The sequence below is a fragment of the Panthera pardus genome, unplaced genomic scaffold (assembly GCF_024362965.1).
Source record: "Panthera pardus isolate Hobbes unplaced genomic scaffold, ASM2436296v1 HiC_scaffold_17, whole genome shotgun sequence".
Lineage (NCBI taxonomy): Eukaryota > Metazoa > Chordata > Mammalia > Carnivora > Felidae > Panthera > Panthera pardus.
The window spans coordinates 41,800,866-41,821,773 of NW_026526732.1; the positions used below are offsets into that span (position 1 = coordinate 41,800,866).

The window sequence follows — 20,908 nt, forward strand, 5'->3', positions numbered from 1 at the left end:
TATATTTGAGAGAGAGGGTGCAAGTGAGCAAAAGGCAGAGAGAGAAGAGAGAGAGGTGGTGCTCACTGGAAGCAGGGCTTGTGTTCATCTAAAGTGGGACTCCTGCTCATCTGAAGCAGGACTCAAGCTCACCTGAAGTGTGGCATGAGCTCACTGATGTGGGGCTTGAACTCACGAACCATGAGATCATGACCTGAGCACACGTTAGATGCTTAACTGACTAAGCCACACAAGTGCCCAGCAGTCTTTTATCTTTTAAAGTCATCACAGGTAAGAAAAAAATCTTTATGCTTACCTTTATTTCATTTTTTCTGGCACTTTTCATTTCTTTGTATAAATTCAAATTTCCATCTGGTCTCATGTTCCTGCTGAATGAAGAATTTCCTTTAACATTTCTTGAAGTGAAGGTCTGCTGGCAATGATTTTTTTTTCCTGAAAAAATTTTTATCTTAAATCTTAAAAAGTATATATTTTTTATTAGGTATACTGTTTTACAGCTGTGTCCAGTAGGTTAATAAACATGTCAAAGAAATTCTCCATATCTGATATTATGCTTGTAATATTTATGGCATTTCTTTTGACTCTTATTTTATAGTTTCAGTATCACTACTGAAATTTCCCATTTGTTTTTATATATAGTTCACCTTTTTCTAGAAGATCTGCTAACATATTAATTGTACTTAAAACGATGCTGTTTGATAGTACCACCATATGGAACATCTCTGAGTCTAATTTTATTGATGGGCTTATCAATGACAATGAAATTTTTCCTTTGCTTTTTTGCATATCTCATAACTTTTGACCAAACGCCAGACATTGTGTACTGAAGAACAGTAAAGACTGAAGTAATAATTATTTTATCTCAGAAATGAGGACATTTCTTCTGTCAGGTTGTTAGTATGGAGGGATGAGTCAATTTTGTCAGTACTTGACTTAGGTTTGGGTTTAGTTGTTGGTGTTTTAATCTTTATTGTACCACAGGCTTTGAATTCCTATAGTGGTGAGCTGTTGTTATCTTGTGGTAGGAGTGGAGTATGGAGTGCTGGGGGGTTTCTTTCAATGTTCCTCCTCCACCTTCAGCTTTCAGCAGTCCTTTCATGTCTGTACTATAGACGATCTCTGCATGTTCTTACCCCTCTCCTACAAATAGATTGCTGTTGATTGCTGCTCATGTGAGGAAAGGAGGGTACTCTATTATCCTGGTCTAGATTCATTTTTAGGTGAATTCTATGGTCCTGGGCTTTGGGGGTGAAGTTCTCATAGACCTGGCTTTCTTTCTCATGTCAGCCAAACCCAGCCTTTTATATATTGAGAATCTTGGGTAGGAGAGTATTTCCTGCTTTTTCACCAGTAGCAGCCCTCTGCTTTGTATCAGTGTAAGATCTTGAGTCCAAGAGATTTATCTGCTCCTCTTTAGGAGCAGAAAATTATGCTTCCTCCCTTTCTCCTCATCCCTCAGGAATAGTAGATATGTCCATGTCTTGGAGACAGGAGGAATTCCTATTTATTTCCCAGAAGCAGATGGGATTATGCCTCTACCACACCCCCAGAAACAGGATTTTTACCTGAATCTTACGAGCAGTGGCACTTCATGTCTTTAATCAGCAACCTAGTGGTTTCTCCTTTGACAAGAGAAGGAACTGAGAAAGCACATAGATGTTTTATATATGTTCCTCTGGAGTAACTGATCACCCACATATCTGTGTTACTGAGGGAGGTTCTCTCTGGTTTCCTGCCCTGCCCTGAAATTTTCATGAGATAGGCTCATGGAAAAAAGCTTGTAGAGTACAAAATATACTTCTCTCTAGGGATTTCAGTTTTTCCAAACTTATATACCAGTCAATCCTCAGACTTTAAGAATTTGTTAAAATTTAATGTGATTTATTCTTACTTTTATGGTGATCACCTCATCCTCATATGCTTTGTGAAAGGTGATATTTTCTCTTCAGACTTTGTCACTCTTTCGAATTCAGTGCATTTACTTGCTTTGCAACCCATCTCTCCTGTGGACTAGAGAAAAATGTTTGATAGCAACATTCTCTTGTGGTTTTCTGATCCTAAGCAGACGCAAAACTTCCTTTACTTTATACTTGTTTTAAAGCCACCAGTCAGAACAAATATATTAATTTAGTAGAATTAATCTTGATAGGAAAACAATATGGTCCACTTAAAAGCAATATGATCCACTTAATTTGAAATTTAAAGAGCACAGTAGGCATGATTTTAAAATAATTACAATATTGAAACATGATCAGTGAAGCTATTGATAAGTTGGACATGAGGCAACTTGATATTGGTGTCTGGAATTGTGAATGCAAATAACAAATTATATGATTTTTCATAGACTTCTATGATTATATTCATGACAAAAATATTAGTTTACCATATGTTGGTCAGATAAGTTTCTTGGAGGAAGTGAAATGTGAATTTTGTGTTAAAGGATATGTGGCTCAAATTAGCGAAGAAAGAGAGACAGTCAATCCAGATGACAGAAACAGCAAATTCAAAGGCATGAAAATAGAAAATAAGTAGACATTATGGTATATTGGAAAATAGTAAAGATACTAGCTTTGTTTTGTTTATCTATATCAGAGGTTGGCAAAGATAGCTATGAGCCTCATCTAAACTGCTGCTGTTTTTGTATGACCAGTCAGCTAAGAATGGTTTTTACATTTTAAAGGGTTGCTAAAAAAGAAAAACAAGAAGGAGGAGGAATAGGAGAACTGGGAGGAAAAAGAGGAGCAAGAAAAGGGAGAAGAGAAAAAGGAGGAGAAGAAAAGGAGATAAAGGAAGCAGAAAAGGAGTAGGAGACAGAGCTCATATGTGGCTTGCAAAACCCAAATTATTTACTATCTAAACTTTCACAGAAAAATTTTTTCCAATCCATGAACTGTAGCTTTCTTATTGTTATTCTATTACAGGGAAATAGACCCTTCCCCCAATTTTCCAAAATGTGTACTAAGATAAATATAATTGTCATATTACTTAATTTCTCTTTCATTTGCTTTCAATTGATCTATCAAGTTAAACTGCTTATAATTATACTTGGACCTATATATATATTTTAAACAATCTATGATAAATTTTTTCAGTTATGATCCATTAAATGTACACTTATACTTTACATATTGCCCCACCTGGGTTTTACATTGCCCTTTCCTTTGTAGTGATAAGCTAGATACAACCATAATTTTGTTTTTCAAATTGCCGTAAATCTATCACATAAAGAAACTGTGGTGAGTTTGAGGATTTGGGGGCTGATCAAGGAATAGACAGAACCGTGAGATAACAATAATATATAACAAACTTGGACGCAGAAGACCTTCCAGAGACAGTAGCACAGGGCCACCATCTGGAAGGGGAAGAGGACAAGGTAACTCTTTGGGGAGAGGGGGATCACAGAGGGAAATTAATGTTTAGGTGATGGTGTCTAGGTGATGTTGCTTGGCAACACAGTGAGCAGAGTGGGAGTCTCTGGGTCAGAGAACTCAGAAGGACAATAATAATTTGGGGTGTTTCATAGCCATGAAACCTATGGCTGTCAGATGTTGAGTGTTTTGTGGAGTATGCAAAGCAGCCAGGCTCTGTATTGCTAAAAATACACTTATTTCGGCTATGTTTAAAACAATTGGATGGATGTGTAAGGATTTGAGTTCGGAGCTGGTGGTCTTGGTTCAATGATCTGAACCTGCTGTTAAGAAATAAACATAGGCGCTAAATACACAGAGACTATCTTTAACCTACTTAGATACCAGAAACAAAATAAAACCAGCTAAAAAGGGGCACCTGGGGGGCTCAGTCAGTTAAGTGAGCGACTTCGGCTCAGGCCGTGAACTCACAGTTTGTGGGTTTGAGCCCCGCATCGGGGTCTGTGCTGGCAACTCAGAGCCTGGAGCCTGCTTCAGATTCCGTGTCCCTCTCTCTCTCTGCCCCTCCCCTGCTCATACTCTGTCTCTGTCTCTCAAAAATGAATAAACATTTAAAAAAATAATAAAAAACAAACAACCAGCTAAAGAGATCTCAAGGAATAAATACTCACCCCATCAATGGTGAAACAGCAGGTTGACATTAGATTCTTTTCACAGGAAGATAGCTTTGACTTTCTGATCTCTTTTGTGCCTTTCCCTTTTTACTATTCCTATTTGCCATGTTTTGTCAGATGGCTGAGACAGCCACATGAGTTAGAGAGAACTGATTATCTAAACCCCTTTTGTTCTCTTTCTGTTTGACACTGACAGCACTTGGTATATCCTCTGAAGATGAGTGGCTACAGGAAAATAAAAAAACTAAATCTGATATTCTGGCTTTTTATCTTCAGATTTTAAAATATAGGTTAGGGGCACCTGGCTGGCTCAGTCAGAGGAACATGTGATTCTTGGTCTTGGGATTGTGAGTTCGAGCCCCACATGGGGTTAAAAACAAAATCTTTAAAAACAAATTAAAAATATGGTATAGATTAAAACATAAGAGTGCACTCATCTTGATAAGCACTGAGAAATATATGGAATTGTTGAATCACTACATTGTACCCCGGAAACTAATATAAACTGTATGCTAACTACACTGGAATTAAAATTAAAAAATTAAAAAATTGAAAAAAAATTGAAAAAAGGATCAACAAAAACCAAAATAAAAGAATGCCGTTTAGATAGCTAACTGTGGGATTTGATTTAAGCATTTTATACTTGTTTTCCATTTTTATAGACGATCAATAGCATCATTTACAAAAGCAAATGGTGTTTTCATAAACACTGCTTACAATTTAACTTCTATCTGGTCAGATCCTCTATTAAAAAAGTGTTGTTAACTGGTAAAATATTTGAGGTCCTTCAGTGTGCTTTTAACTTTTTCATCTGCATCTTCAAATATGCAAAGGAAATAATTTATTTTCATGGGGAAATTTAGTTCGTTATATAAATTTGTTCAGGACTTGGAATGCAGAAGGCAGAAAGCCTAGGTGCATTACTTTCTGACATCTTTTGCTCTCAGCAAATAGATACTAAACCACAAGAGGAAGATATCTGCTTTTTGTTTCAGATATTTTAGAAAATAGTTTATAAGTCTTACAGTCAAATCTGATATTGTTCAGTCATAGATATAAGGATCAAAAGAATGTAAAAGTCAAAGTAAGAATAAGGGAAAAAATAAACATGAATTCATTTTTATTGGTCTTGTTTTATTAGTGGATTTGACAGAAGAATTTCATAACATGCTTTCTTCCAGTTCATTGCCTGACTCTGGCTTTGATGATCACTGGCTCCTCCATAAACCCAGTGGACTTTATGGTGAGGAAAACTGACTCCTATTGTTAAGTAAAATGTCAAGATAAACTCAGAGTTTTTAGGGTAGATATTTAAACCTTGGGTTACAAACACAGCAGAAGTAAAGAAAACACATATTTGGACATTCAACTTTCAGAGGTGAAGACCTGATAATTATACTAGCAGTGACCTGTTAAATAATGATCTCAAATCATGGTCTCAAACATTTGGTAATAAATCCCTCCAGCTTAGAAAATTACTAACATTTGCTTCTCAACCTTGGGGTCAACAAGACTTCATAATTCTGGGCTTCATCATTTTTTTTAAGTTTATTTATTTTTGACACAGAGAGAGAGTGAGCGTGAGCAGGGAAGGGACAGAGAGAGAGGGAGACACAGAATCTGAAGCAGGCTCCAGGCTCTGAGCTGTCAGTGCAGAGCCTGACGCGGGGCTTGAACTCACAAACTGTGAGATCATCATCTGGGCTGAAGTCAGACGCTTAACTGACTGAGCCACCCAGGCACCCCTGGCCTTCATCATTTTCAATCAAGACACTAATTTATTTATGTAATTTTTACTAGGGTCAAGAAGTATCAGTAGAAAATAGTATTATATAATCCAAAAGATTATTTCTAAGAAACTTGTTGATTAATGTTATCAACTAAATTGTGTCTCTTCATCAAGATTTGTATGTGGAAACCCTAATTCCTAATGTGATTTATCTAGAAGTGTATTCTTTAGGGGATAATTAATGTTAAATGTGTTAATAAGGATGGCCCTAATTTGATAGGACTGTGGCCTTAGAAGAAGGAGATTCTCTCTTTCTTACTCTATCCATCTCTCTGTCTCTTTCTCTGATTCTCTCCTGCCATGTGAGAACATAGTGAGAAGGCAGCCATCTGAAAACTGGAGAGAATTCTCACTAGAAATTGAATCCTGCTGGACTTTGATCTTGGAATTTCCAGCTTCTAGAGCTGTAAAAGAACACATGTCAGCTGTTTAAGCCATTCAGTCTATGATATTTTGTAAAGCCAGCCTTAGCTAACTAAGGTAATTAATTTGCATTACGTAGCTATCTTAATTTTATGCAGTATATATGAAAATAAATAACCTCCTTGAAATACTTAAAAGTCTTTCCCCAAAGGAAAAACAAAAAAGCAGCAAACAAAATAACAGACTAGAGATGTTGATAATGGATCCTGAAGTCACCTTTCAGTTGCCTTTTATGGTTAGGGATGAGCATAGCATGGCTTTCCTTCTTTCAACAGACCAGAATTTCTTAGGAAACATTTTCCATTATTCAGAGGTTAAGGCTTTCTTTCAAATTGTGTACTGTAGATGTTTAATTAGATAAATACTCAATATTATGCCTGGTAAGATTATGTTAAGATATAAGCTCATAACTATCTGAAGTTTTATTTCTTTTTGCTCATTGCCTTTCACCCATGCAAGTCTTCCTTTGCTTCAAATAAAGTTTCCAATAGTTTATCTGGTCTTTGTTCTATTTGTATGATTTGACTTTATGATAAAAGTTTGACTTTCCATTTATGTTTTGCCTTCCTTTTTGACTCTGAGAAGCCTCACCATATTACCTGTGAAATAATAGTTACTGTTTGGCCAGTGAATTTATGTTCAGGAAAAAGGACATTAGAAGAGATGGAATTTAAGGACATGAAAATAGTACTGCTTTAGGCATATTGAGCCTTCCTCTAACTCAATTTGAGTCTGTAAGGATCTCTGCATATAATCAAATGTTTTAGTTTTTAATTATTAATTATGGAGCTAATGAAGAAAATATAATGGTATATATTTTATGTTTAAAATATATGACAGGACACATGGGTATCTTAGTTGTTTAAGCGTCTGACTTTGGCTCAGGTCATGATCTCACGGTTGGTGGTTTCGAGCCCTGTGTCGGGCTCTGTGCTGACAGCTCAGAGCCTGGAGCCTGCTTCAGATTCGGTGTCTCCCTCTCTCTCTGCCTATCCCCAGCTTGCACTCTGTCTCTCTCTCTCAAAAATAAATAAACATTAAAAAATTAAAAAAATATATATGACAAAACCTACCAAGTGAAACGTATTTGTATAAAAAGAACATATGGAAGCTTCAAGCTGCAGCAGAGTCAACTTGGGAGCAAAGATTTTGATACTGTTTAATCATTTTATCCTGGAGAGTGAAAGGAGGAATGTCTCCCATGCAGGTGCCTGTCACACATGATCATGTTCTATGTGCCAGAATGGAATGACAGTAGGGGTGGGGTGATCTGCCTCTCCTCTTGTTTGTTTGCTCAGTTAGATTTTATTTAACTTTGACTGAACTGAAAATTTATGCATGCATAAGAAAACTCCAAATAACCCAAAAAGGGTGGAAAAGTTGTCTTTTGAGAGTAGCTCTGGCAGAATGTGGTCTATCTCATTCCTGGACTCTGCCTAGCTAGGAGACATACTCAAATGTTTATATGTCTGTAATGGACACATTAGATTTTTTATACCTCCATTAGGTTCTCCTTTATTGGGTTTTTCCCCTTTGTTGGGTCCTGAGGTTGAATCGTGAATCTGTAATCTGAGGAGGGATGTGAGAAGGAAGTCCTGGCCAAACAAAACAAGACAAAACAAAACAAAACAAAAGAAAACAATAGGGGAATAAAGGAGAGGTCCCCTTCTTTAGGCCCTAGTGGATTGAGGGGAGAGAGGGATGCCGAGCTGGCAGAGAGACTGGATGGCAGTGTTCTGTTGTGTTCCACTCCTGACTACTAGCCTTGCACTCTGCAGATCCACGCTCAAGGGTGGGATAAGGGCTTATAGAAACATCCAGGCAGATATATGGGTCTCTAAGAAGACCAGGAGGAACTGCAGACCCATAGGAGAACCACCAAAAGGCAGACCACAGTCACCCATGCAGGCAGCAGACTTGAGTGGCCTTAACCCAGCAGAAACCAGGTAGGAGTACAAGGTCTCTCCTTGCGACATCAGAGCCCATCCCAACCTTTGTGGGAATGGGGCACATTCCCTCACCTAGTCAGATGCCATTTGAAGGGAAGAGCGTGAGGGAACTCTTAAAGACTGAGTATTTCCCTAGGAACGCTAAACATTCCAAAAGCACTCTTTAAATGAGAACAAATACAGAGCTAAATTTTATTTTATTTATTTTTTAATTTAATTTTTTATTTTTTAAAATTTATATCCAAATTAGCATATAGTGCAACAGTGATTTCAGGAGTAGATTCCTTAGTGCCCCCTATCCATTTAGCCCATCCCTCTCCCACAACCCCTCCAGTAACCCTTAGTTTGTTCTCCATATGTATGTCTGTTCTGTTTTGACTCCCTCTCTGTTTTTATATTATTTTTGTTTCCCTTCCCTTATGTTCATGTGTTTTGTCTCTTAAAGTACTCATATGAGTGAAGTCGTATGATTTTTGTCTTTCTCTGACTAATTTCACTTAGCATAATACTCTTCAGTTCCATCCACGTAGTTGCAAATGGCAAGATTTCATTCTTTTTGATTGCTGAGTAATACTCCATTGTGTGTGTGTGTGTGTGTGTGTGTGTGTGTGTGTGTGTGTGTATATATATATATATATATACACACACACATACCACATCTTCTTTATCCATTCATCTTTCGATGGACATTTGGGTTCTTTCTATACTTTGGCTATTGTTGATAGTGCTGCTATAAACATGGGGGTGCAGGTGTCCCTTAGAAACAGCACACCTGTATCCCTTGGATAAATGCCTAGTAGTGCAATTGCTGGGTTGTAGGGTAGTTCTATTTTTAGTTTTTTGAGGAACCTCCATACTGTTTTCCAGAGTGGCTACACCAGCTTGTATCCCCACAGAGCTAAATTTTAAATAGATGGGAGTATTTGAACTGAAGTAGACTATTTAAAGTAGAAGAGGCAGATTTTGTTAATCAACAATTCCAATTTCCTTGTTACATAGAGGAGTTAGGAAGATTGTTAGCTCTAGAAATTGAGGCAGTATATTTATTTGCATATGTGAATACAATGTTAGTACAATTGCACTTCTGATATACATGATTTCATTTTCATAAAATTATGAATGCTGCATGGTGGTGACATAGGGCATTTTTCTTGGTTGTGTTTCATTTGTATTTGTTAAACACATGGTTGACCTACCTTTGTGTATATATTGGTCTCTGAAGCTCTCTGAAATAGAGATATTCGTATTGACCGAATACATTTCTCATATTTTCTTAACTCTAAACTTTAATGCACTTATATATTTGAGGTGACCCTGAAAAATCCCATTATTTGGTCAGACATTAAGAAATAATATAGTGGAGAGAAGACTGGACAATGAGTGAAAGTACATGTGTTCTGTCTTTGACTTTGTCACTCACAGCAATGAGGCTCAGGGGAAGTGGTCTGGCCTCTCTGATCATTACTGCTATATTTACCTGCACAACAGACACTATAGTCTTGCATACTGTACTTGTGAGATGGATGTATGAGCAAGGCAGAGAATGTGTATGAATGCATTCTGAAAAGTGAAAATGATTTAAACTAGGAATATGAAAGTATTTTTAATGAACAGCTATTTGATTTATCTTTTAAATATTTTAAAAACCTTTTTATCTTTAAATAATTTCAGACTTACAGAAAAGTTGCAAGCATATCACAAAGAAGTAGAAACTCTTTACTCAAATATATATTTTTTAAATTTACATCTAAGTTAGTTAGCATATAGTGCAATAATGATTTCAGGAGAAGAATCCAGTGATACATCCCTTACATATAGCACTCAGTGCTCATCCCATCAAGTGTCCTTCTTAATGCCCTTTGCCCGTTTAGCGTATCCTTCCACCAACAATCCCTCCAGCAACCCTCAGTTTGTTCTCTGTATTTAAGAGTGTCTTATGGTTTGTCCCCCTTCCTGTTTTTATATTATTTTTGCTTCCCTTCCCTTCTGTTCACCTATTTTGTATCTTAAATTCCACATGTGAGTGAAATCATATGATATTTGTCTTTCTCTGATGAATTTCACTTAGCATAATACCCTCTAGTTCCATCCACATTGTTGCAAATGGTAAGATTTCATTCTTTTTGATTGCCAAGTAATACTCCATTACATATATATATACCACATCTTCTTTATCAATTCATCTGTCAATAGACATTTGGGCTCTTTCTGTACTTTGGCTATTGTCGATAGTGCTGCATAAACATTGGGGTGCGTGTGCCCTTATGAAACAGCACACCTATATCCTTTTGATAAATACCTAGTAGTTCAATTGCTGGATCATAGGGTAGTTCTATTTTTAATTTTTTGAGGAACCTCCATATTGTTTTCCAGAGTGGCTACACCAATTTGCATTCCCACCAGCAATGCAAAAGAGTTTCTTTTTCTCTGCATCCTCACCAGCATCTGCTGTTGCCTGAGTTGTTAATTTTAGCCATTCTGACTGGTGTGAGGTGGTATCTCATTGTGGTTTTGATTTGTATTTCTCTGATGATGAGTGATATTAAACATTTTTTCATGTGTCTGTTAGCCATCTGGGTGTCTTCTTTAGAAAAGTGTCTCATCATGTCTTCTGTCCATTTCTTCACTGGATTATTTGTTTTTTGGGTGTTGAGTTTGATAAGTCCTTTATAGATTTTGGATACTAGCCCTTTATCTGATATGTCATTTGCAAATATCTTCTCCCATTCTGCTGGTTCCCTTTTAGTTTTGCTTATTGTTGCCTTCACTCTGCAGAAGCTTTCTATCTTGATGAGGTCCCAATAGTTCATTTTTGCTTTTTTTTCCCTTGCCTCTGGAGACGTGTTGAGTAAGAAGTTGCTGCAGGCAAGGTCAAAGAGAATTTTGTCTGCTTTCTCCTCTAGGATTTTGATGGTTTCCTTTCTTGACATTTAGGTCTTTGATCCACTTTGAGTTTATTTTTGTGTATGGTGTAAGAAAGTGGTCCAGGTTCATTCTTCCGCATGTCGCTGTCCAGTTTTCCCAGCACCACTTGCTGAAGAGACTGTCTTTATTCCATTGGATATTCTTTCCTGCTTTGTCAAGGAGTGGCCATACATTTGTGGATCCATTTCTGGGTTCTTTATTCTGTTCCATTGATCTATGTGTCTGTTTTTGTGCCAGTACCATAATGTCTTGATGATTACAGCTTTGTAGTACATCTTGAAGCCTGGAATTGTGATGCTTCCTGATTTGGTTTTCTTTTTCAAGATTGCTTTTGGCTATTCCAGGTCTTTTCTGGTTCCATACAAATTTTAGGATTGTTTGTTCTAGCTCTGTGAAGAATGCTGGTGTTATTTTGATAGGGATTGCACTGAATATGTGGATTGCTTTGGGTAATATCAACATTTTAACAATGTTTGTTCTTCCAATCCATGAACATGGAATATTTTTCCATTTTTTTGTGCCTTCTTCAGTTTCTTTCATAAGCTTTCTATAGTTTTCAGTGTATACACTTTTCACCTCTTTGGTTAGGTTTATTCCTTGGTATTTTATGGTTTTTGTTGCAATTGTAAATGGGATCGATTCCTTGATTTCCCTCTCTGCTACTTCATTATTGGTGTATAGAAAGCGACCGATTTCTGTGCATTGATTTTATGTCCTGTGACTTTGCTGACTTCATGGATCAGTTCTAGCAGTTTTTTGGTGGAATCTTTTGGGTTTTCCATATAGAGTATCATGTCATCTGCGAAGAGTGAAAGTTTGACTTCCTCCTTGCGTATTTGGATGCATTTTATTTCTTTGTGTTGTCTGATTGCTAAGGCTAGGACTTCCAATATTATGTTGAATAACAGTGTTGAGAGTGGACATCTGTCATGTTCCTGACCTTGGGGGGAAAGCTCTCAGTTTTTCCCCATTGAAGATGATATTAGTGGTGGGTCTTTCATATATGGTTTTTATAATTTTTTGGTATGATTCTTTTATCCCTTTCTTCCTGAGGTTTTTTATAAAGAAAAGATGCTGTATTTTGTCAAATGCTTTCTCTGTGTCTATTGAGAGGATCATGTGAATCTTGTCCTTTCTTTTATTAATGTGATGTATCACATTGATTGATTGCTAATATCAAACCAGCCCTGCATCCCACGTATAAATCCCACTTCATCATGGTGAATAATTCTTTTAATGCATTGTTGGATCCAGTTGGCTAGTATCTTGTTGAGAATTTTTGTGTCCACGGTCATCAAGGAAATTGGTCTATAGTTCTCCTTTTTAGTGGGGTCTTCTCTGGTTTTGGGATCAAAGTAATGCTGGCCTCTTGGAATGAGTTTGGACGTTTTCCTTCCATTTCTATTTTTTGGAACAGCTTCAAAAGAATAGGAGTTAACTCTTCTTTAAATATTTGGTAGAATTCCCCTGTAAAGTCATCCGGCCCTGGACTTTTGATTTTGGGGAGGTTTTTAATTACTAATTCAATTTCTTTATTGGCTATCAGTCTGTTCAAATTCTCTATTTCTTCCTGTTTCAGTTTTGGTAGCTTATATGTTTCTAGGAATTTGTCCATTTCTTCCAGATTGCCCTATTTATTGGCATATATTTGCTCATAATATTCTCTTATTATTGTTTGTATTTCTGCAGTGTTGGCTGTGATCTCTTCTCTTTCATTTTTTATTTTATTTATTTGAGTCCTGTCCTTTTTCTTTTTGATCAAACTGGCTGGGGGTTTATCAATTCTGTATCAATTCTTTCAAAGAAGCAGCTCCTGGTTTCATTGATCTGTTCTACTGTTTTGTTTTGTTTTGTTTTGTTTTTGGTTTTGATAGCATTGATTTCCACTCTAACCTTTATTATTTCCCATCCTCTGCTGGTTTGGGGTTTTATTTCCTGTTCTTTTTCCAGTTCTTTAGGGTGTAATGTTAGATTATGTATCTGAGACCTTTCTTCCTTCTAAAGGAAGGCCTGTATTGCTATATATATCCCTTTTATTACCACCTTTGCTGCATCTCAGAGGTGTGGGGCTGTCATGTTATCATTTTCATTGGCTTCCCTGTACTTTTTAATGTCCTCCTTAATTTCTTGGTAGCCCATTCATTGTTTAGTAGGATGTTCTTTTTTTTTTTTTTTTTTTTTTTGTAGGTTGTTCTTTAATCTCCAAGTATTTGTTGTCTTTCCAAATTTTTTCTTATGGTTGATTTTGAGTTTCATTGTGCTGTGGTCTGAAAATATGCACAGTATGATCTCAATCTTTTTGAACTTGTTGAGGGCTGATTTGTGTCCCAGCCGGATAGATCTGGCTGATATATCCTGGAGAATGTTCCATGTGCACTCAAGAAGAATGTGTATTCTGCTGTGTTAAGATGAATGTTCTGAAAATATCTGTTAAGTCCATCTGGTCCAGTGTTTCATTCAAAGCCATTGTTTCTGTGTTGATTTTCTGTTTAGATGATCTGTCCATTGCTATAATGTGGTGTTGAAGTACCTTACTATTTTTAAAAATTTTTTTCATGTTTATTTATTTTTGAGAGACAGAGAGAGACAGAGTGTGAGTGGGGGAGGGGCAGAGAGAGAGAGAAAGACACAGAATCTGAAGAGGTTCCAGGCTCTGATCTATCAGCACAGAGCCCGATGCAGTACAGAGCCCGCACAAGCCATGAGATCATGACCTGAGCCAAAGTTGGACGCTTAACTGACTGAGCCACCCAGGCGCCCCTGAAGTCCCTTACTATTATGGTATTACTATCAATGAATTTCTGTATGTTTGTAAAAATTGATTTATATATTTGAATTCTTTCACATCGGGGACATAAATGTTTAAAATTGTTAGATCTTGGTGGATAGACCCTTTTATTTTGATATGATGCCCTTTTTCAAGTCTTGGTACAGTCTTTATTTTGAAATCTAGATTGTCTGATATAAGTATGGCTACTATGGCATTCTTTTGGCGATCTTTACTCAAATTTACCAATTTTTAATATATTTCCACATTTCCTTCTCTCTTTCATTCACACATACATAATTTTTTGAAAAAAATATTTTAAATAACTTGAAAGTAGATTTTACCTTTATCTTTTAACACTCTAATGACCATTTGTTAACAATAATGATATTTTCTCTTATGACCACAGTATTTTCATCAAATTCAGGAAATTTAACATTAATACATTAGCTTAATCTGTAGTGTCAATTCCAATTTTAACAGTTATCCCAATAACATCCTTGATGGGAGTATTTCCTAGTCTAGAAGGAACCGCCTGTTGCCTTTAGATGTCATATATATTTAGCCTTATTTAATGTAGTATAGGTTGTCAGCCATTTTTTTTTTTGTCTTCCATGACATGGGTTTATAAGAACACAGGCCAATTATGTTGTAGCATTTTTCTCAATTTGGATTCATCTTTTGTTTCCTCATTATTAGATTTGGGTTATGAATTTTGGCTAGAATGTCACAGAAGTGATATGTTTTGCTCAGCATACTATATCCTAAGGTACATGAATGAACGTTTGCTCCCCATAGCGGATACTAGTTTTTCCTTTTTCTCCACTGTATAATGTTTTTTATGTTATAATTAATCAAGTGATTTGTGGGGGTATATTTTGAGACAATGTAAATATCCTATTCCTTATGATATTCATCCCCTTCCCCCATTGAGTTTAGCATTCATTGGTGATTTTTGCCTGAACAAATATTTACTCTGATGGTTGCAAAATGGTGATTTTTCTGATACCCATGTTCCTTCTACATTTGTGAGTTGACATTTTATGTAAGGAAGACCTTTACCTTCTCCTTTATCTACCTATACATTTATTATCAACAAATTAAAATTCTTATTTTATTCAATGAGCTATAATCCATATTATCATTACTGTTATTTTCATTACTATATTATTATGTTGATGCTCAAATATCCATCTATTTGATATTTCAAGAATTTAGCAGATCAAGTTTTTTTATTAGCTGTACAAATTTAAATTCTTTTATGTTCCATTAATCATGAAGGCCTTAAAAACTATATTCCTGACTATATATTTTCATGTTATTAATCTAAGTATTTTGTGAAAATAAATGCATAAAAATCCTTTTCTTCATCCATGATCCAAACTAATTCAAACAAACATCAGGTAGAGAACAAAAAAAAAAAAAGTAATTTAAATCTGTTAGCCAAGGGGGCTTTCTCAGATTTCCTCCCTGATTACAGTTACCCAGTCATAGATTCACTGAAAAATGGGAGCTTTTCCCCATGAGGGCTTGCACTTCACATTTATGGCATGGAAGAGTAGATGAAGGTTTGCTTTCAGCAAGCAGGCAAATCCCAAAGAGAGAGAAGAATTATGTGGATCTGAGCTTGCCCAATTTCTTGTATTAAGTATACTGATAAGATAACCTCTTTTCTTGCTGTGGAGAGGAGTATGTAGGGTGGTTGACAGAGGCCAAGACTATTACTCTAACAGAGTTCTTTCCACAAGGAAGCATCTGAATTGGGGAAGAAGTGTTTTGCTGAATATTTGAACAAATAACTGTACTTCTCGGAGCCTCATTGTTTTTATCTGTAAAAAAATTAATTCCTCCATCCCATTTACTATTAGAAATTTATTATTATAAAGGACAAAGTAATTCCCTCTGTGGACTTAAAGAATAAGAGGGCTAAGACCTCTTAAAGAACTCCAGTAGTGAAAGCCTGGTCAAAAAAAAGAATGACTTGTTGATGGAGGGTCTTGAAAAGCAGAGTGCAGGGAGGTGGGAGCAAAACCAAGAGCATTCAGTTCACAAAAGCCAAAGGAAAAGCATTTCAAGGAGTGGTGAACTCTTTTGGCTTTTACTGCTAAAGCTTAAGCACAATGAGAGCTGAAAGTAACTGCTGTGGTTAGCAATGTGGAGTACACTGATGACTAGTCAAAGTGTGATATGAGGGAGTGGTTGGGAATAGAACACAGACCGCAGAAAGCTAAGAAAGTGGTGAGGAAAGGGAAGTCATAAATATAAAGCCACACTCCTCAGAAGTTTTGCTGTGAAGGGAAATAGGACAGTAGCTAGAGGGGAATTGAGGGAAAGTTTTAAAGGCAAGAGATATTTGAGACTGTTTATCATACTGATGGAAAAGTAGGGCAAGTGGAGAATACAATAAGTAAGTAAGAGTTTCTGGTAAAGGAGCAGGGGATGGGCATTGGTGCCCATGTTAGGTATTGGCCTTAGAAGAAAAGAGAGGCACCTTCCTTAGATCGGTAGTCCAGGAGGAAAGGGTGGGTAAGGTACGAGCAGGTATATAGATTCCTTGTGGGGAATGGGAGTCCCTGTCCAATGGTGTGCATTTTCTTTGCTATATAAGAGACATAATTATTTGCTGATAATGAAATGAGGGATCTGGGATAGGTTATGGGGAAGATTGAAGATTCAATTAGAGGTAATTAAAAAATTGTTGTGAATATTAGTTGACTAGAAAAACACCTTGGCAGGCCAGGATAAAGGTTAAGGTTGTTGGTTCATCCTTTATATAAAATTCTGTCCTTCTTATTCAAATACTAAGGTTTTGGAAGTTAAAAAAAATGTTTGTTTTACACTTTTATTTTTCAAGCACTAAATAAACATATTATATTTAGCAATATTGCTCTTAGTTAATAAAATATAACATTTTGCTTATCACTGGTAAGCGTTTCCAGTCTCATAGTTTATTTATTTATTTTTTTATTAAAAAATTTTCTTTAATGTGTATTTATTTTTGTGACAGAGTGCGAGCAGGGGAGGGACAGAAAGAGGGAGGCACAGAATCTGAAGCAGGCTCCAGGCTCTGAGCTGCCAGCACAGAGCCCGACGAGGGGCTTGAACCCACAAAGCACAAGATCATGACCTGAGCTGAAGTCCGTAATACCACTGAGCCACCCAGGCGCCCCTCCAGTCTCATAGTTTAAACTGCTGAAACTATGTCCTGTTTTACATTTTGTAGTAAAACAATTTAAGTACTAAAAATTGAGCTCTTAACTTTCAATTGATGGGATAGTTTCAAAATTATTTTTACCTTTTTAAATTTAAATTCAAGTTAGTTAACATACAATATAGTATTGGTTTCAGGAGTAGAATTTAGTGACTCATCATTTACTTATAACAACCAGTGCTCATCACAATAAGTGCCCTCCTTAATGTCTATCACCCACTTAGCCTATTCCCCCCATACCTCCCTCCAGCAACCCTCAATTTGTTCTCTGTCTTTAAGAGTCTCATAGTTTGCGTCTCTCTCTGTTTTCATCTTGTTTTTGCTTCCTTTCTCCTATGTTCATCTGCTTTGTTTCTTAAATTTCATATATGAGTGAAATATGGTATTTGTCTTTCTCTGACTTGTTTCACTTAGCATAATACACGTAGTTCCATCCACGTTGTTGCAAATGGCAAGATTTCATATAATATTCTGAGTAATATTCCATTGTATATATGTGTGTGTGTGTGTGTGTGTGTATATATATATATATATATATATATATCACCACATCTTCTTTATCCATTCATCAATCAAAGGACATTTGGACTCTTTCCATAATTTAGCTATTGTTGATAGTGCTGCTATAAACATTGGGGTGCATGTGCCCCTTCAAACCAGCATCAAAATTATCTTCAGAACCTTTAAAGCTAAGTAAGAAAAACATCCTGCTCCCCAGACTTTAATATTTTAAGCAACTCAAATGATACAAATCCTTTATTGCTTTCAAGATCCAATCTTATTTTACACAATTATTTTCATTCCTTATAAAATTTGCTAAAATTATTGCAGCTTGAAACTTAATCCTTAAATTTATCTTTGTAAAATGAGAAAGTAATGCAATTTTCTATACCTAGATTGAGGGTTAGCTCAATTAGTTGGATAATTTTAGATGTTACTCAGTATTTATATATGTAAGGCAAGCACTAATGATTTCAATTTTCTTCTGTAATCACAGGGGATACTTAAAGACAATTAGGATCATAACTATTTTAAGGATTCTGTCTTTTTTCACTTATTTCAGATGAAGCTTTCCATGTTTTATTGCCCAGGAAGTAGGAGTAGGTTTCTCTTTTTCTTGCTTGTAACAGATTTTAGAGACAATTGCATGTCTTTTTAGTGGGTTTCTGTTGGGCCTGCTAATCTCTTTCTGCTCTATTTCAATTTTTTATTAAAGGAATTCATGTTCACTGGTTTATATAACCAAGTTATTATAAAATCCTCCCCATCATCATCTTTTGCTCTCTTTTTCTCTCACCATCTTTTTAACCAATTTTGAGTATCTTTAAATCATCATACTCTTAGGCTCCTATTACACTGTTGCTGGGCAAGATTTTTTTCAGCATGAACTAATGATTAGGCTGCTCAAATTTAGGTTTGATTTTTGATATGTATGTATGTATGTATGTATGTATGTATTATTTTAGAAAGTGAAAGAGCATTTGTGCAAGCAGGGGAGGGGCAGAGGGAGAGGAAGAGAGAGAATCTCAAGCCTGATGTGGGGCTCTATGTCACAAACTGCAAGATCATGACCTGAGCTGAAATCAAGAGTCGGACGCTCAACTAACTGAGTCACGCAGGCACCCCCAGGTTTAATTTTTTTTTTAAAGGATTTTTGTCATTTGGTAAAGATCATTTCAAGAGCTAGATCTTAACTTTAATCATTTTTTGAATTCTTTTCTTTTTTTTTTTATCTCCTTTCACTTGGTTTTCAAGATCCCAAGAATTTGACAATAGTGGCTCTTTTAGAGACATGCCTTGCTTTCTAGCTTAGCTGATTGTACTTTGAAGTTTAAAAGTGTTTTTTTAAGAACTTGGGGTTCCCTCAAGCCCCAAATGTGGCTTACATGTACCTTCTCTTTTGTTTTTATAAAGACACTTGTAATATGAGAGAAATGGGATATCTTAGAATGTTTACCCTCAAATAATTTAATAAGAAAACATGTTGGCTTCCTTTAATAATACATATTTTCAAAATCCTTCGTGTGTTTTAGCCCACAATAGTATGCTATTTGCAATGGGATCAGAAGATGGATGCTTTTGGAATCAGACAGCTAATTCTCTCTCTTTCTCTCTTTTTCTCATTCATTGGTTTTGGGCTTCTTTTCACTTTTAAAGTAATTATGCAGAGCTGTTGGCATTGTTTGTAATGAATCAGTTTCAATTAAGCACAGAAAATAAGCATGTGAGCATGTGTGTGTGTGCATGTGTACATGAATGTGAGTGTGTGTGTAACAGCATTCTCACAATCATTAGTCACATGTCACCAGGCTTTGTTGTCTGGGCTCATATTCTTCAACATGTGCCCAGATATTAGAGCCCCATCTTATTATGTGGTTTTTCTCTTGTTTTGAAAACTGGAGAAATTAGTTCTTTTATTTCTCTAAATGGTAAAGAAAGAAAGATCAAAATTTATTATTCTACAGATTCTCCATTTGATGTGAGCTTATTTGTATTTATGTTTTTTTAAATCCTGCATCCTTTCTAAAATGGCTTGAAGATCTATTAATTGAGTATAAAGAAATCTAAGAAAACAGAGTTTTGATAGCAATATGTAGAATGTAAATTTATTGCATTAAATAGAACCCCTACAGTGATAAAAGGTTTATTTGAATGTTTCTTCCCCTCTTTAATCTGATCTGGGAGAGGGTTATAAAAAATTCAGCTTGCCTGAAGTCATTCAGTAATATTTTTATACTGATCAAGTAATATAATGCAGAATATAACTACAGAATTTAGGGCAAAAAACAATGATTGAATGACATGCCTCATCATTGTATAGATTGAAAAAAGTCAGATTCATCTCTTAAGAGATAAAGACTAGTTGATAAAACACAACTTGTCACTGGGAGACCATCAGTTCATCATAAGAAGAGCAAAACATTAACAGCTTTTCGAATCTAGAGAGTAATACCTCTCTAAAATCAATGGGGAAATTTTATATGACACTTGATTTTTAGCCTCAAATAAAAATTCACTTAAATCCTACTAAGTGAACTTAAATTCCTACTTTGTTGTGTTATTATTTATTATTTTCCATTTCATATCTATTAGTCTCAACTGTTTGGTTAGGTCTCTGAAGGCAGGAACCCTATTGCATGCATCTTTGTATTTCCTAAATATTTCGGAGAAACTAGCTAGAAGTTAATATTTAAAAAGTAAATTTATTTAATGGGTAAAATAAATTGAGAATGAATGACTGTCTATAGTTAGTTGTTTTTGTGTTCTGAAGGCAAGATTTTGCCTGTGATTCAGAGTGTACACTCAGAACCTAGAAGCCTGTGTTTTGAGCTGGATAAAAACGTAAGCAATCAAGTAGTTAAGCAAAAGCTCTGTGATGCCATAGAAGACCTCAGATAAATGTAGGCGGTTTCAATTACCATAAGGAGATTTAGACTTTCCATCTAACAAATGTTTCTTTACTTCTTATCAAAATGCTCCCCACTGGATACTCCTAACAAATAATGGTCTGATTCTTATACTTACTGAAAATGGCTTGACACATTTGCATTTAGTTTGTTGACTAACAGGGAGGAAGTAGAAACATGTAACTTACCAGTGTGTTGTATTCCTTGTCATAACACAAGCCACTTAGCTATAATAGGAAAAATTCATTGAAGCTTTGTATTATTTTTTCATTTGTGTTTCTTTTTCTTGTATGTACATATTTCAGCATATCACACCTATTTTCTTTGTATTTATGTATAATAAACATTAACACAGGACAAGTTTAGGTAAAGAATGACAGTACTGCAAAATTTAA

At 35.8% G+C, this 20,908-nt stretch overlaps 1 long non-coding RNA gene across 1 annotated transcript in view; it reads right to left on the bottom strand.

Moving 5' to 3' along the window:
* Positions 1–306: 306 nt before the first annotated feature.
* LOC109248539 (uncharacterized) overlaps positions 307–20,908 on the bottom strand; it is a 54,782-nt gene continuing 34,180 nt past the window's right edge. The window contains exons 3-4 of the long non-coding RNA XR_002072106.2: positions 1,892–2,010; positions 307–432 (exon numbers count right to left, since the gene is read on the bottom strand). This is a non-coding gene — a long non-coding RNA (uncharacterized LOC109248539). The remainder of the gene's footprint in view (positions 433–1,891; positions 2,011–20,908) is intronic.